The 19,028-nt window shown below is 38.6% G+C and overlaps 1 protein-coding gene across 1 annotated transcript in view; it reads left to right on the top strand.

Annotated features, from left to right (window-relative positions):
• The window catches only part of CEP120 (centrosomal protein 120), a 1,674,147-nt gene that overhangs the window by 1,365,613 nt on the left and 289,506 nt on the right, over window positions 1-19,028 (top strand). The window lies entirely within an intron of this gene.

The raw sequence follows: 19,028 nt of genomic DNA, 5'->3' as shown, positions 1-19,028 counted from the left end.
CAAGTGTGGGGTCATTTACTGCACTGTTCTAACTTGTTGATACTTGTGAACCTCTGCTTTCCTTAAAAAAAAAAAAAAAAATCTTGCTTTTTCCCACTTTTCTGAGATTTAAAAAAGTTCAGTTACAGATTTGCTGTTCTGAACTGTTTGTAAGTTTCTTGGAGGCCATTGTTTGCTTGGGCTAAAGGGAAGTTTCTATGTTCATCAGTGGCAGTGATAAACATTGAGCAGCCTGCCTGCCCCTGTGGGAGTGGTTACTGTCTTGAAACTGTAGTTTTATTGGCCATTTTGGGTTAATTCCTAACTCCTTGATCTTCCTCTCTTAAAACCTGATTGCCTCGTGGTTTTGGTGTCTTTTTGGACTTGTTGGCTGTTGGTGAAGCACCCACCAAGAGGAGAAAATGCTGAGAGAAGAAAGGAGCCACTTTTGAAATTTTAAATATTTTGCTTCAGATTATTTGTTAAGTTTTTCTGCATTGCCGCCTACTTTTGAGTATTTTCTGGCTTGTTAAATTTGATTTCTGTGTTGGTAACTGTATTTAGAACACAACCTAGAACTGATTACTGAATTTCCTGCATGCACTTATTTTTAAAATCGTTTTTTTTTTCTTAAAACTTGCATTTTATCTGTCTCTGGCCTAGCACTCAAGTGTGGGGTCATTTACTGCACTGTTCTAACTTGTTGATACTTGTGAACCTCTGCTTTCCTTAATAAAAACTAAAAAATCTTGCTTTTTTCCCCACTTTTCTGAGATTTAAAAAAGTTCAGTTACAGATTTGCTGTTCTGAACTGTTTGTAAGTTTCTTGGAGGCCATTGTTTGCTTGGGCTAAAGGAATGCCTCTGTGTTCATCAGTGGCAGTGATAAACATTGAGCAGCCTGCCTGTCCCTGTGGGAGTGGTTACTGCCTTGAAACTGTAGTTTTATTGGCCATTTTGGGTCAATTCCTAACTCCTTGATCTTCCTCTCTTAAAACCTGATTGCCTCGTGGTTTTGGCGTCTTTTTGGACTTGTTGGCTGTTGGTGAAGCACCCACCAAGAGGAGAAAACGTTGAGAGAAGAAAGGACCCACTTTTGAGATTTTAAGTATTTTGCTTCAGATTATTTGTTAAGTTTTTCTGCATTGCCGCCTACTTTTGAGCATTTTATGGCTTGTTAAATTTGATTTCTTTGTTGGTAACTGTATTTAGAACACAACCTAGAGCTGATTACTGAATTTCCTGCCTGCACTTATTTTTAAAATCGTTTTTTTTTCTTAAAACTTGCATTTTATCTGTCTCTGGCCTAACACTCAAGTGTGGGGTCATTTACTGCACTGTTCTAACTTGTTGATACTTGTGAACCTCTGCTTTCCTTAAAAAAACAAAAAATCTTGCTTTTTTCCCACTTTTCTGAGATTTAAAAAAGTTCAGTTACAGATTTGCTGTTCTGAACTGTTTGTAAGTTTCTTGGAGGCCATTGTTTGCTTGGGCTAAAGGGAAGTCTCTGTGTTCATCAGTGGCAGTGATAAACATTGAGCAGCCTGCCTGCCCCTGTGGGAGTGGTTACTGCCTTGAAACTGTAGTTTTATTGGCCATTTTGGGTCATTTCCTAACTCCTTGATCTCCCTCTCTTAAAACCCTCTTTTGCACGGTTTTGAGCGTTTTTGTGCATAGCGCAACATCGGGCAGTGCCACCTAATTGGGTTTAAACTATTCCTGGCTCCACAAAGTCTGCTCTTCACTTTTTCCCTTAGAACTGCTCTATCTCTCAAATTAAACACCATATACTCATTCTAAGACCCCTCACTGGTCCAAATAAGTAATTTTACAAGTTAGCACTAATAAACTATAAGCACTACTTACTGTTATACTCTCTACGATTACCTTGTCCCCTATTGGTCCATTTTAATTCAGTTCCCTATATTACTCTAGCATGTCCAAAGGTCAGTCAATGGTTTCCTCCCCAGTCCAGCTGGTGAATCTGGGAATTTTGAGGCAATGTTACAACTGTCTCATGTACACGGACAACCCTCTCCTCCTCCAAACAGGTTCAAATATATGTGAGAGATGCAACCATATAGCCAAACTGGAGGCTGAGCTCTCTCATCCCAAAACTGGTGTAACCAGTCAGGAGGAGAAGGTAACCTCACACAACACAATTCCAGTATCACATAGTCCCACCACAACAGTGAACCATACACATAAAAACACAAAAACATACTCGGAGGCTCTAAATAAAAATCTACCTAAGCAACAGAGACCTCCAAAGCAGACATCCAAGCAAACGCTACCCCAAAACAAAACACATACAACACATAGCACACAAAATCAGTGTGCCAAGCAGTCACAGCCCTTAAGGCTGAATAACACACTTGATACTCTTGTAATAGGTGACACTATTGTCAGACACACTGACGTCCCGCTCACCAGGCTGAATAAAGAGAAGGTCACAGTGAGCTGCCTGTCGGACGCTAGGATCCGCCACATAACGCAAGCACTCAGGTCACTCCAAAGCAAATACAAATATGACTCGGTCATTGTACATGCTGGCGTGAATGACCTGAGACGTACCTCCCTTGACTACATGAAAAGAGACATAGAGGAGCTCTCTGATCATGTAGCCCAGGCCGGTATGACCCTGACCTTGAACAGCATCTTACCCTCACCTAGAATGATGCCACAGTATAAAGACAAAATGATCGATTTTAACAATTGGCTAAAATTTTGGTGTCATTCACAGGGGATCCCAGTGCCTGTCAGCCTGGGATGACATGCTCGACAAGCCACGTTGCTTCGCTAGGGACGGCTTGCACCTGTCACCCCTAGGCTTTCAGATATTGGCAAAGGCTCTTGCCACCCCCATAGTGCCTTTTTTAGGCAAGGCTCAAAAGTCAAACCCACCTCCATAGACAGCACAAGGAACAAGAAACTAAGGGTAATGCTGCTAAATGCCAGAAGTCTTAACCTCAAGATGCATGCACTTGAAGCTCTCCTCAGTATGGAGAACTTCGATATCTGTGCAGTGACAGAAACCTGGTTCAAGGCTCCAGAGAGCACCCCAGCACTACCAGGTTACACCTCATATCATGCTTTTCGGCCCCAAAACCCGGACCGAACTACAAAAGGAGGGGGAGTTTCCATATTTATCAAGGATAGTTAGTGGCATTGCACGAAGTATCGGAGACCATCCATGTGCAACTGACAGTGGGCAAGACTGCTTTTCAGTTTATAGCATCCTACAGACCACCCTCTCAAAGTCAGGAATCCCACTCTGCTTTCCTGAAAACATTGGAGAACATGAAGATCTCTCCGAACACCATTATATTGGGCAACTTCAACTACCCAAACATAGACTGGGAGCATTACTCAAGCCCCGGCACCTTAGCCCAAAGGTTCCTGGAATTTATAAACTCAAATGCTATGGAACAACTAGTCATCACTCCCACAAGAGGGGAAAACATACTAGACCTGATCATTACCAACATGGGGATTCTATGCTCCATACCAGAAGTATATCCCTCATTGGTAAGATCAGACCATAAATTAATTTCACTGGATATCCACATCCCGACCCCACCCCCAGCCCAGAAAACCACAGTGAAAAACTTCTCAAAAGCGAACGTCACACTTCTCAAAACCGAAGTGGAATCCTTCAAGGCCCCAGGGCCAGTGGAAACCATGGCCCAAACTGCAGAATCCTATATAAATACATTCTACAGACATCTCCAGGAATGCATGGATCATGCTATCCCAAACAAAATCAAGACCCAATCTTCCAAAGGCAGGCGTCCAGTCTGGTGGACCCCAGCCATAAATACACTGTACAACAGAAGGAGGAAGCTACTACATGATAGAGCAAAATCCCTAAAAGGGAAGGCATTTCTGATCAGTACTAGCAAAAAATTAAGATCCCTCATAAAATCCTCCAAGGCCAGCTTCGAGAGAAAAATTGCACAGGGCACTAAAGACAATCATAAGGCTTTTTTCAGTTATGTTAGGAACCTGGGATGCAACTCCCAGACTTGTTCTGAGTTGATTCTAAGCGACAAAAAATACACTGAACCCACAGACATCGCCAATATCCTGGCAGACAGGTTCAGTGCAAACTCCCCCCCCAAAAGAGCAAGTATCTATCCCGGCAGAGTGCAGCCTCCCAAACATCTCTGATGCTCAGGTGAAGGCCGCCCTCTCCAAAGCAAAAAACACTGCTTCCATGGGACCAGATGGCGTCCCGGGTTGCGTCCTACATGAACTCCAAGAAGAACTAATCCCTCAAGTAAAACTGCTGTACAATCTTAGCCTCACTACAAGATATGTGCCCAAAGAATGGCGTACAGCAACAGTGGTCTCACTCCACAAAGGTGGCGCTTCTGCGGACCCTGGAAACTATCGCCCCATAAGCCTGACTAGCCTAGTCTGCAAGGCTATGGAGAGGATCATCATGGAACTCATAAACAAAGACATTGGGGACCTACAGACACTAGATCCTACCCAATTTGGCTTTGTCAAGGGCAGATCCTGCCTTTTGAACCTGGTCGACTTCTTCGAAACGGTCACCAAGGCCATAGATGAAGGGAAGGTAGTCCACACAGCCTATCTGGACCTCGCAAAGGCATTTGACACAATATCCCACTCGGGCAATATAGATAAGCTATCCAGCCTAAATATAAACCCCTATGTCACAAGATGGGTCACAAACTGGCTCAAAGACAGAACCCACAGAGTCAGAGTTGCTGGAGCCATGTCAGACTCGAAACCGGTCACAAGTGGCATCCCACAAGGTTCTGTCCTGGGACCTCTCTTGTTCGGTATTTACTTTTCTGAGGTACAGGCCAACTTGGGAGGACTATGGCTCACTAAGTTCGCAGATGACTGCAAACTGGGCACCATAATCGACACTCCAGCTGACACAAGCATCCTTCAAAAAGGTCTCGCAGAGACGGATAACTGGTGCCAGAGCCATGGTCTAAAGCTAAATGCCAAAAAGTGTATAGTCATACCCTTTGGCAAAAAAATGTGCCCACAAATTACCACATAGGTGGTAACCCATTAAGTACAGAGAAAATAATTAGGGATCTGGGGACCCAAGTTGATAGCAATCTCTCCTTTGACAACCACATTGCCAAAGTGGTTAGAAAGACCTTCTACATAGCCCACCTCATCATGAAAGGATTCACATCTAGACCAAGAGAGGTAATCGTGCCCCTTTATTCATCACTCATCAGACCCATCATAGAATACAATGCCCCCTTTGGGATGTAACTTACCCGACACCTGCAGCAATTAGAAAGACCCCAAAAGTACCTCACCAGGAGGATCAAGGGACTCAAACAGATGCCATATGCTGCTCGGTTAAAAAAACTCCAGCTCAGTTTAACTTAACATTAAAATCCGTATCACTTCAAAAACTGGTCTTTACTCAATTGATGATATTTAACAATGCATATTATACCCATCTAACACTTCATAAATTTGATTAAAAAAAGTCACCTAAATGTCCACAGTGTGTAGATCAGACAGCAGACCTGTTACACATGTTCTGGAGTTGCAAGTGCATTTATAAATTATGGAATTCTTTAAAGTTACAACTACAAAAAATGGGTTACCAAAACTCAACACTCTCCTGGGAATTTCTGATTCTACATATTCCACGGAGAATTTGGACAAAACAAAAAGATTGTAATTATGAATATTAGTTTACTAATGAAATTATATATAGCCACAAATTGGTTGAACCCAGCACAGGTGTCGTGGCAAAATTTCAGGTTGTTAGCGATTAAGCATATATTAGCGCACAAATTGTTAATTAGAAATAATAAGAAAAGTATAAACAGCATAAAAATTTGGGAACAAATCTTTAATATTATTTTGGCGTAGCGGTTCCTATCCACTTTCCGTCAGGACATTATGTATGTGTACCAACACATTCTTGGATTAGATAGAAAATGTAGAAATAATACAAATTATTGGCCTGAGTTGGTTTATAATTGTCTATTGTAGATGTTTTTATGTTTAATTTTTAGTGATTTTATTTTCCTGTACTTGGTTAAAATGATATTTATTCTTAATGTATTATAGGGAAATTCAAAATGGAACTAAAACATTGGAAGCAATATTGTACATAATGTAAATAGTGGGTGAAATGTATAATGGTTTTGCAAAACAATAAAAATGATTATTGAAAAAAAAAAAAAAACTCCAGCTCTACTCAGTTGCATACCGCCTACTTTGAGGTGATCTATGCCTGACATATAAAGCTATGTCCAACCCAGAATTAATGGCCATGCTCCACCTCAGTAACTCTAAATCTCTTAGAGCCACGCGCTCGAGGGACTTGAACCTCAGCACAGAAATAAATAGAACATGTTGGAGGGACAGATTCATAACCCAGAGGCTCCCTTTGCTCTGGAATGGAATTTCAATTCATGTTAGGTAGAGCACCTCACTGACTCTCTTCAAGAAGAATCTTGATGAGTGGATGGGGGATCGTAGGTTTGTCCCGGGGATTACTTACGTGTCACTATTAGACAGAGGCACAGTAAACTAAACTTTAAAAAGGGCACAGTATACTCAAATCAAGGGGTGGCGTAAGCCAAACACAATCGGGCTAGGCTTATAAATGCCCCAGGGCAGATAGCCTAGTATGAACCTATTAAAAAGGGATAATTAGTATCAGGTCAGGCGTATTTTTATCAACCAGAGGAGAAGTTGTGGGTAGCAATTAATAGAGAGCTGAAAGACACTGGCAAAGACGGCGGCAGGAATCAAGTGGGATAAGCTGATTCTAACAGCAGAACAGGGCAGATTGGGATTACCCAGTTTGTAGGGGGATTTCAGAGCTACACATGTAAGACTCCTATACATAGCTCAAGCAGAAAACTATAATTCATAGTGGAAAGGGATGATGATAAAACAGGGAAAGCGCAAGAAACGGAGAGACTGAGATTTTGGATGCAGGCCTTTAAGGAGAATAACAATAATCATACAGAATATTGTATCCATAAAGTAGCAGAAAGTATTCTAAGAACTAAACCAACACGGGAACGGAGGAAGGAGATTCTGCCGATAGAGATGACTGCAATTAAGGATGCAGAAAATAGACAAGAGGGGGCTGGAATTTATTGGAGAAAACTGGCAAAGGACCCAAGGTATTGGGAGCAAATAACTAGAGAGGGAAAGATGATAGAATGGGAAGATGCCAAGAATTTATTTGGACTGCAGGTTAGAGATTACATTCCCTGTCAGGGATTGATATCAGAGTATAGGAAAAGAGAGAGAAATAGGAGGGTTCTAAATGAAAGACCAGCACTGGTAGAGTTTTCAATAGAATCTAGAATAGAAGCTGCCATTAAAAAAGGAAAAATTAATAGAGCATATAAAATATTGCAGGATAACTTTAAGAATCAATCAGAGGAGGCTATAAAGGATTGGAAAGAGAGATTGTATAAACAGTTCACAAAGAAATAATGGGAGGATATATGTATGTCTCCCAAATACGCAGCAAAATCTGTTGGAAGATTTAGGATTTTTGCCTGGAAATGTTGCGTAGATATGTTTATACCCCAAGCAGACTCCGGAGAAGTTTTCTTCAGGCAGACAGCAAATGTTGGAGATGTGAAGGGGAAGAAAAAGGTAATTGGGAGCATATTTTCTGGGAGTGAGGTGAATTGGCAGACACTAGGGAATCTCTGCGAGATGCACTGTCAGACATTCTGGGTGGGCAGATTGGTCTGACGAGGGAGATGATTTTTCTGAGCTATGTTACAGTATCAAAATTGCTTCGACATGGTAAGGCGTTGCTGTGTCTAATAATGGTGGCTGTCAAAAAAAAAGCAATTACTAGAAAATAGAAATCAAAATCTAAACCAGCTATACTGAAAGTAGTGAATATAGTAACCAAGATAAAGCAACTGATATTGAGATATTTAGAAAAGTTTAGGAGCAAACTACAGTATATAGGAAAAAATGGGAATTGTGTAAACAATGCATACAAGGGAGGAATGAGGTTTAAAAGACAGCAGGACTTAAATGACCTATGTCATGTTTGAGTGAGAAAGATTGAGTAAATTATAAGTGATGTATAATGTTTGCAACTTGGAATATGTCAGTATGGTATGTGATGTAAAATGCTTGCAACTAGGATTGTGTCTGTGGTTTGTTTTCTTTTTTATAAATGAATGATTGCCTATGTAGTAAGTGATGGTTTAATAATGATGTGTTCTGTTTAAAAAAAGGCAGGAGTTGAATAATTTATGTAATATTGCTTAGGTTATATGATATATAGCAATATATGCAAAGTGTATTTTTTTATGGTAATATAGTTTGCTTACTTTTATATGTAAATTTGCCCGTCACAAGTGATAATTCAATAAAGGTGTTTGAAAAAAATGGTTAATTAGTAGGGCATATAAAATATTGCATGATAACTATATGAATCAATCAGAGTAGAATGGAAATGATTGGGAAGAGAGATTTGATATGCAATTCACAAAGAAACAATGGGAGGTTATATATATATTCTTCCAAATATGCAGCAAAGTCTAGATGGTTTAGGATCTTTGCATGGAAATGTTTTCATATATATTTTTGTACCCCAAGCAGACTCCAAAACTTTTTCCTCAGGTGGATTGCAAATGTTGGAGGTGTGATAGGGAAGAAAGAGGTAATTGGGAACATATTTGGGGGGGGGCGGTGTGATGAGTTGGTAAGTCTGGAAAAATTCCCTGCAGACTTCTCTGTCTGAAATATAGGCTGAGCAAATTTGTGTAACTAAGGAAAATATTTTTTGAGATGTACAGAATTTGAATTGCCTAGACATAGTAAGGCCTTGCGGAGTTCAATTCTGATGACTGCCAAAATAGCCATTATTAGAAAATCAAAGTCTAAACCAAATGTACTAGAAGTAGTGAATGTAGTAACAAAAGTGAAAGTACTGAATGTGGGATATTTAGAAAAGGGTAGGAGTAAATTACATAGAAAAAAATGGGAATTTTGCTAACAACACATGCAAAATAATATTTTGGAGGAGGAATGAGGTTTAAGGGAATGCATGAATTGAATGAGTTAATGTTTGACTGGCAATGACTGTATACATTATAAGTGATGCATAATATTTGCAACTGTGTCAGTATGGTTTATTTTCATTTATACGAATGTATGATTGCCTGTTTAAGTGATAACTCAATAAGGATGTTTCTTGGTTTCCTGTTTAAAAAAAAATCCCTTTGCAGGATCCACACATCCTGGGTCAGAGGGTGGAATACCTTTAATGGACATCACCCCAGGGGCAGAGACGGACCTCCTTTCAGCACTTCTGAGCAGTGATGTTTCAGACTCTAGGTCTCCCTTTGAACCTGCAACTTCAGCAGACCTAAAATTTCTCTCTTGGAAAACTCTTCCTAGCAGCTGTCATTTCATCTAGGAGAATCCCTGAATTTAGAAGCATTATGTTGCAAACCTTTCTACTCAATTTTTCATACAGATAGGGTATTAGGACTAGTCAACACTTTCTTCCTGTAGTGGCCTCAGAAGCAAATCTTAACTGAACTATTAACTTATTGGTTTTCTTCCCAAATTGTCAGTTGAGGTTTTACCTGCATCATATCAATGGTATTAGAAAGACAGAACAGCTGTTTGTTTCTTTTTCAAAGACCAAATTGGGTCAGGGCATTTCTAAAATCACTTTGTCCATGTGTCTCTCTGATTGTATTATCTTTGCCTTTAAAAAAAAAAAAAGATTATCTTGCCACACAAGCCCAACACTCATTCAACCAGGGGTGGTGGCTGTCTCCACTGCTTACTTTGCTGGAGTGCCAATCAATGGGATTTGCTGCAGCAACATGGTCTTCTGTTCATGCATATGTCTCTTACTATAAGCTGGAGATGCACTCTAGATCCTATGCATCTGTAGGCTCTACCATTCTTTGGAGTATCATTCCATGAGACCACCCAGAGTTACTGGTAGCTGGGGATTTTGTCCCATACGTTGAGTCAGATGGAAACGTCAGCATTGGATATGAAATCTATATACTTACTATAATTATAGATCCATATTGTCTTCTTCCATCCAGCTGAACCATCCCTCTTTCTGTCCCCCTCATCTAAATTTTCATCAAATGGCTCTCGACTGATCGAATAAGCCCGTCAGGGGCCTTGTCATGTTTTTAGCCTGGATCTAATCTCTCACACTTTCCATGATTAGTAGGTTGTTTTCAAGCCTTTTTATGCCCTTTTGGTTAAAGTGTTAGGCACAAGTTGACAAACCTAATCTGGGATATTGTAGCGATAAGGAGGGAATGATGTCTAGGGGAGAAGCCTGAACCCCCGATCCAAGATCTTGGAAAAAGGTGACAATGTCTTATCAGATCCAGTAACCCATGCATTGAACTGGGCAATAGAAGATAACACTAATCTAGCATTATGGTAAGTACATAACTTTCGTGTTCCACACATTGGAAGTAGCAGACAGTGATATAACCAAAGTACCAAGTGATGTGAGATGGCAGTGTTACTTGCCTATGATGCCAATTATCAGTTGCTGTCGCACATATCCTGCTCAGACTGCCAGAGAGATGGACACTTATCGTGTACAAATGCTGTTGTCTGACTATGCCGGAAAGTGAAGAAATTATGGCCAATGTGTTGCTTTTAGATGTACTGCAATCCCCACCATGACTAACATCACTACTACTAAAAAAATAAGTCATTTTTCTCACAGAGACCACCCCTGTACTTATCGGGTACAGCCAGTTTGTAGACACCTTTAAGACCAAAAATACTACTACTGTAGGGCTGGACAACATACTAGGCTGTCTGCTGATCCACCTGAATCATGATTTGTCAAACATCATACAGAGGTCATACAGAGGCTATTCAGTATCGGACTGAAAACAGGTGTTGTGCCTAATGAATAAAGGACACCAACAGTCATTCCCTTCCTTAGTCAGAGGTGGGAATTCAGCGGACCCAAGTAATTATAGACCCATACGTCTCATTTATAAGACTATGGAAAGGATAATTTTGGAATTAATAAATAAGAATATATGTAACCTACAGACTTTTAACCCATGCCAGTGGGGCAGAGCCTGATTATTTAACCCGGCTGACTTCTTTGAAAAAGTTATTGCAGCAATGGATGAGGGCATATCGGTGCCCATTGCATATCTCAAGTCTGTAGATGACTGCAAACTCAGTGCCATCATAAATTTACCAGGGGACATTATGATACTCTGACAGGGCTTGTCCCAAATAAATATCTGGTGTCATAGCCATGGACTAAAACTAAATGCCAAATATCAGCAAGAAAACCCAAAGGCAGTGAGTGTATTCCACCAGCAGAACCAAACAAAATTCCGAGCAAAACCACAACTTGTAACAGGCAGTAAGGCAAGTCCAAGCAAAACCACAGCTAGTAACAGGCCAGTTACTAGCTGTGGTTTTGCTTAAATGCCATATATGTATAATCCTATCTTCTGGTAAGCATGACTTCCTTTGTAACTATCACATAGATAAAATACACCCCTGAAAATTAATCCAGTAGTCAAGGGTCTGGGAAGCTATGTCAACAGCAACTTTTGTAAGGGCTTCCATTTTTCATTGCACAGCTTGTATCTAATGGTATTTTGTCCAGGTCCAGGAATGCAATTATTCAACTGTACTTGATTCTCATTAGGCCAATCTTTGAGTATAATGCCTCTTTCAGTATGTACTTGTCCAAAAACTGGAACGACCATGATGTTTTAAACTAAGAAAATCAAGGGCTTACATTATATCAGTGTGGACTATCTGAAAGCCTTGTCCTTCTTCTCAGTATAGTTCAGGCTGCTGAAAAGTGACATATGTGTCACTTATAGAGGTACAACGTTTAGTCTGTCCAAACTATTACAACATTCTTTATTCTGTCCAACCTATTACGTGTTTGCAAGTCCAGTAGTGGCATAAAAATAGTCAGTCAAGTGATCTGCATTTCTTCTGCAATATAAATAGAACATGTTGGAGGGACATGTTTTTATCCCAGGTAACTATGCTTCTGTTGAGATGTCTTCCACTCCACATTAAGCAAGTTACTTCTCTTACCCTATTCAAATGTAATTTGGATGAATGGATGGGTAACCACAAATTTACCCTCCCGTTTAGCACCTTTGTCCCTCATCAGTAGGGGCAACATTCTAATCTCCCAGTATATCCTTGTTCTGCCCATCTCTGGGTTATTTGTATGCAAAATATAAGGACTAAAAACTACCATGGGAATGTAAAGCTAGTCTTCTTAAGATGCTCGCTATGTAGTAGCCTAGGAAAAAACTATGAACCTCAGATTTCTGACTGCATTTAAAAAAATGTCCCCAGTAAATTATTCCATCTTGCTTCACAAAAATATACACTTGTTCCTGACCATTTAATTTGATCTCAACAGCAAGGCCAGTCATTTCCATCCATAGGCTGTCCTCTTACCCAGCAATTATAGCAATGTTATCAAAATTCTGATGTGATGAAAAACTGGTTATAATATATTTTTATTTTTTATACAACTAGTAACCACATGAAAGTATTCAAGCTCACATCAGACAAAGTATATTTTAGTCCTGCAAAGCCCAAATAATGATTGCTTGTACTTTCATCCAGAGATAGCCCCATACCCATCAATTACAGCCACTTTGGTGCTGTACACATCTCATGTATGTGACTGTAATATAGTATTGAAATACATTATAGTGACCATTATTTTTTATCACAAAGTGCAGCCATAATAAAGTATTCCAACTTGTTTGACACAATTACAGATTAGTCCTGTAAATATATAATAGCTTTAGCAAATGACAGCAGGGTCATTTTCTTTCATGCATAGAGACCCTCCATACCCACCAGTTTTATCCACTTTGTTGACTGTGTACATCCTAGATGTCTGTGTGTGATGAAAATAATGACTGTGGTAATGTTTTTCACTTTTGCATCACATAAAATGTAACCACATTAAAGTATTCCACATTCATGCCAATACACACTAGTCCAGCAAAATAACAGCAGGACCACTTTCATCCATAGATAGTCTCCCTGTAACCAGCAATTCTCTCTCTCACACAAACACACACACACACACACACACACGATTAAAGATACTGGTATGACAGTGTGCATCTCAGATGTCTAAGTGTTCTCACTTGAATGAATAAATACATGAATAATGGAATCAGTAATGTATTTCAGGTCTTTGTTACAAGTTCAAAGCCAGAGGTTATCCCAACAAATTAGTTGAAGAAAAGTTTCAAGAAATAAGTTTTGAAAGGAAAAATAATAGAATTAGAGAGAAAAATAAGAATTTAGATAATTATTTTATAGGGATGTTGTTGCAGTATTCAATGGACACTAAACAGATAAAAGTAATTATTAAAGGTAATTGGAAAATATTAAATAGTTCTCCTGAGATAAAGAATGTGGTAGGAAATACCCTTATTTTTGTTAATAAAATGGGAAGAAGCTTAAAGAATATTTTTTCAATCTAGATTAAATTTTAAATAAGTTACCTTTAAATTGGACAGAAAAGGAACTTTTAAATGTTATAATTGTAAATTGTGTTCATGTATTAAAAGCATTTTATTAACTCGGTTCCACACATCAGTTGGGATTCATGGGAATTTTTGAGAAATATTCCAACAGAGAAGGTTGACACTGAGTTATACTTTGTCACCGTAGATGTGGTGGAATTATTTCCGAGTATCCCTCACAGGATCGGACTGGAATGGTTCCGCGATATTCTACGTATGGAATCTGTATTAAATGGTAATCTGGTTAATTTAATTATAGATTTCACAGAGACAGTACTGATGAACAATTTTGTGTATTTTAATGGTGACCATTTTCAACAAAAGAAAGGAGTTGCGATGGGGGCAGCATGTGCCCCCATTTATGCAAACTGTGTGTTATACTTTTGGGAGAAAAAATATATTTTTAATACACCATGGAAGCAATATATTTTATTCTACACACGTTTTTTGGATGACATTTGCATTTTTTGGAAAGGGTCTAAGTTAGCATTCCTTCAATTTTATGAATATATTAATTCTTGTACTGAATTTGAGTTTTACCTACATCTTCGATGAAACAAGTATTAATTATTTAGATGTAACTTTATACAAGGACTCACATAATTTTTTACATTCAAAATTATTTAGAAAATCCACCTTTTCTAACACATATTTACATTTTTAAAGTGGACACCCTTTTTTCAGAAAAAGGGTATAGTAAAGGGACAGTTGATAAGGGCATCAAGGATGACGAGTGAAGAGGGGATGTTTTTGGAGGAGGTCAAATTTATAAAGAAACTTTTTCTGGAAAGGGACTACCCAGATTCGTTAATACAGACTTTAATTGAGGAAGTGACAGTTGGGAGAAAAAACAAATATTTTCCATTATTAGGACAGAAAGATGACACGATGGTTATTAAGAAGGAAAGAGAAAAGGAAAATTACAGCCAAGCTATGGTACACACTTTTTCAGACACTTCCAATATTGTGGAAAAAATTATTAATAAATATTGGCCAATTTTGAAAATGAACGACATCACCCCACCTTCATTAGAAAAAGAGGAAAGAATTTAAAAGATTTATTAGAGATAAATGAACTAAACAAGTCACGGAATTCTAACAGTAAGAAAAGTACACACAAATTTGGGTCCTGCGGACAATGTGAACACATTTTAGATCGACAGGAGATTAATATTACATCTAGGAAATACAAGTTGGTTCCATCCAGACACTACAATTGTGGTACAAAAGGTATTGTATATATTGGAACATGTACGGCTTGTAATAGTTTTTATATAGAGAAATCTACACGTACCCTAAGAAAAAGAATCTATGAACACTCATATGAAATAAAAAAAGGAAAGGAGTCTAATGCGTTCTACAAACATTCATTGACATGCAAAAATATGAATATTAAATATGCGGTCATTGAGCAGGTAGTGATTGATCCTAGGGGGGGCAACTGGGAATCAAGAGTTAAATATAGGGAACTTTTTTGGCAACTAAAATTGGATGCCAGTAGACCCCCCGGGTTGAATGACAGCATTAGCATACAGAGTGTGTTGAGATTAAGACAGGCTAAATTATAAACATTTATAAATAATTTAAATATGTTCCTTGATGTATTTTCATTTATATTTTATGGGAGTTAGATATTTCTTTGCCTGCCCTGATTTCAATTTTTACTGTGCAGAATACATATATTTTTAAACACGATACTAGTAATTTCAACAGTATAGTTAGGTTGAGTATTTAGGACTATGCATTACTTAGGGGAAATGTTTTACATGTATTATGTCCACTTAATTAGAAGTGTCTATTCAGTAAAAAAGTATATCTTTATATACACACACATGCATTTTTTATTTTTCATTTGTCGGTAGGAAAACTTTTTAAACTTGGGTATTCTTCAACACACATTTTTACACGCAAGCTTGTATAGCAATGTATTGCTTTAAGATGAGCAGCAAATGTAATTAGATGCAATTAGGGTATTGATTGCTTGTAATATATAAGAGGAAAGGTTATGGAGGATTTTTTAGTTCTGAAGAAGCTTTTTTATTCTAACAAGGAGAAAGCGCGCTCAACTGAAATTTCTGCTGTCTGTTTTTATGGTTATTGAAATCGACGGTGGAGTTACTTGTCTTTGAAATAAATTTGGAATACATTTCGTGAAGGTTGCCGGTTTTCTGCCTTGATCTGTTTTTGTTCATGTATTAACACTAATACTGAAGAACTAATTATTAATGGAGATAGATATTTCTGTTAATGGCTTTTTTACCTGCAAGTCTATAAATTTGTGGTTTATTTATCAGTGTTTTCATCATGCCCTTCTTTATTATATTGGTCAACCTAAAACTGAGTTAGTTCTTAGAATTCAGGAGCACATTTATGCTTCAGAAAAGAATGATTTAAATAATGCATGGTGCAAGCATACTACTAATTATAAATGTAAGGATGTCCCTAAGTTCTCAGTTGTACAAGTGTTTGATTTTGCTAATAGATTTGATGCTGAGGAGGACAGTTTTAAATAATATCTTAAGAAGAGGAAGTTAAGGCACTAATTCTTCTGCTTGGTTAATGGGTGGCCATGGTGGTGCAGCAGTTAGCGTTGCCGGCTCACAGCAAGAGGTTCTCCAGTTCGATCCTTGGCTGGGGTGCCTTCTGTTTTTTTAAGAGAACACAAGATATTTATAAAAAAGAAAGCAAAGTTTTCCTTATATTTACAAGGGCTGCACCTCAGAAGTCAAATACCACAAATCACCACAAGCATTTACCAAACAACAATGTAAAAAATAGAGAGAGAGATGGGGAGGGAAGGGGTATTGTGGCTGTGAGGTATGCCTTGGATTAGGGTACTAAAGTACAAACATGCAGGGGCTTGCCTTACGTAAAATGGTGCCCTAGATAGAGGGCTCCATGAGACACCCCTCCCCCTACTGTCTACTGCTGTTGCCAAGTGCTGCTCCATTTTCTCCCCATCACTGCTTCCCCTCATTATCAGGTTGCTTATGTCTACACTTTTATCTCATTTTGTCTTTTCAGCTTGTTTTCCTGCATTATTTCAACACATTCTAACTTGTCAAGACTGGGCTGTAATAACTGTGGAAGAAACAGCTGAATTATACCAGTGATCTTAGGGCTACCCCCCCCCCCCCAACCGTGGGGTGACAGATGCTCCAAGGTGAATTTTAGAGCTTTTTATCCACCCTTTTGATCCAGTTATGGACTGAAAAAAATATTCAAGGAAAGAAACTAGACTGGCATGAAGACACAAATGGTCACAACCATATTTCACGTGGCTGCTGTCAAACATATATACAGCATGCTTCCTCACCTGTACCTGCAAAAGACAGCAGCCTTTTATTATACTAGTGTCAGTCTGGGATGAAATTCAAAGAACAAAACACAGCAACATATTCCAACCTGTTGCAATCAGACCTATATAAACAGCATGCCTCCTTAAAAGTAGCTATACTGGTCCTCTGTGCACACCTCTGCTGTCTGTAGAAAAGTTAAAGGAGTGATGAGTTCACTAACCTCAGCTCCAACACAAACCACAGTGAACATTTTTGCATACCTCTAAGGTTTTTGAAGAAAGTTAATGAAATAATGACAGCACTGTCCAAAGCCCCCACATAATTTATAGCAACCTTCAATGCACGCCTTTATGGTTTGATTGTGAGGTTTATCAAAATAGTAGTGGCCACACTATCCTTCCCCCTTCCCAACATATGCAGAAGATAAAACAACATTGAATTAGGGCCAGTTTTAGACTGTGAGGTTCAGGTTGGAGGTCAAGCATGTGTTAAAAGCTACTTATACAGACTTGGCTATGGGATTCAGCAGGCATCCAGAAGCTGTGAGGGTATGTATGTTCTACAAAACATTTTATGATTTTCTGCATTACATTTTTAAAGATAATGACTTGCTGTTTTTTTATAGCTACACACAAGAGTTCATCAGTAATGCTTGTGTCAACAAATAAAAATATTTTGACATTTTTTGCAAACCACACACATATACACTAACTAATGCTGTACCTGAAAACTATATTTATCACAAGATAAACTGATATTTTTCTGCAGAATGTGCACATACTGACACTGCCCTTTACAAATCCACTAGGCATGTGATAAGATGCACTAACAGGTAGACTGCAAGCTTACCTACATGCTCATTGAAGGAATGCCAGTTCACCTACATCATTTCTTTGAAGGTGTTTGAGGAAACCAGAGCACATGGGTAAAAGCACAGTGGGTACAAGAAGGGAACCAGACCACATGGGTAAAAGCACAGTGGTACACAAAGGGCATGTAGATTCCACACACATCACCATATACTCAGGATTATATATGCTCAGAGTTGAATTTTACAGCTTTGTTCCCAAACCTTTAAGTAAGTGATGGCCTGAACAGAAATCATGATTACCCTTTCAATACACCCTAACTGGCTAAGACTGCACTGCACTGCAATATGTGTAGAGAATTTGAGTGAATTAAGCAAACCACCTGGGATCTTCTAGGCCTCTAGAAGCTATGGGGTTTTAGATGCTATAAGATACATTTTTGAGCTTTTTTCCAACCTTTTTATGTAGTGATGATCTAATCAAAAATTGAGACTAATGAAAGAAATTTTGTTTTCTTTTTTCTTTCAAGGAAGAAATAAGTTGTGCCAAGGATTAATATTCAAAGCTGACAAAGCAATCGCTCCCAAAAAACTAAAAAAATGAATCCTTGAAAATATACATGAATTGTATCTGGGAATAATGCCTGCCTCTTAACCCAGACAGCCAGAAAAGTTGGACTCCTTCCTTGTACTTCTCGGGTGTTAGTTTGGGATGAAAGCGAAAGAAGAAATTACCATAGTCAGGTTGCTCTCGTACATAAATATATCATGTCATCTCAACTCATCCCAAAAAAGGCAGCCATGTCTGTGAATGCCTTCGATATCAGACTGGGAGTAAAGTGAAAGAACAAATGACTGTAGTGACATATTTCTACTTGCTAGTAAATATACATTTCATGTCTCTTTACCCCTACCTCAAAAGATAGCCACCATTATGCATGTACGATACTTCATTATGAAGAGAGTGGAAAAAAATTAATTCCAGTAATGTACTCAAACTTCTTCCTCCCAGGCAGTGCATTGCCACTAGACAAGATATAGCAACTTTCTGTGCAAACTTCTGAAGTGAGCAACGTAAAATAAATAATGACTATAATCAAGTTATAAGGACCTTCTGTGCATTTCTGAGCACAGACAGCTAATGGAAAAGGGGAGTTGCAGATTGTTGCAGATTAGAGGTTCATCATGGGGCTTCTCTTTTAATTCTGTGTCAGAACCCTCTTATACAGCTGAGGATTATTGCAGCTGCCATATCCCCTGAAGCTCTGAGGGTTTAGATATTTTGTGATGCATTTTTTGCCTTATTTTGAAAGGTAATTACTTGGTAACGATACTGGATATCAGTAATTATATATATAAAAAAACAGTAATGTCTTTTCCGCCAGTGTTATCAATGTTG

Source organism: Protopterus annectens, chromosome 2.part0, assembly GCF_019279795.1.
Source record: "Protopterus annectens isolate FY-2018-M chromosome 2.part0, PAN1.0, whole genome shotgun sequence".
In the NCBI taxonomy this organism is placed as follows: domain Eukaryota; kingdom Metazoa; phylum Chordata; order Ceratodontiformes; family Protopteridae; genus Protopterus; species Protopterus annectens.
The sequence above is the reverse complement of the archived record's forward strand: the minus strand, read 5'-3'. Positions and strand labels throughout refer to the sequence as shown.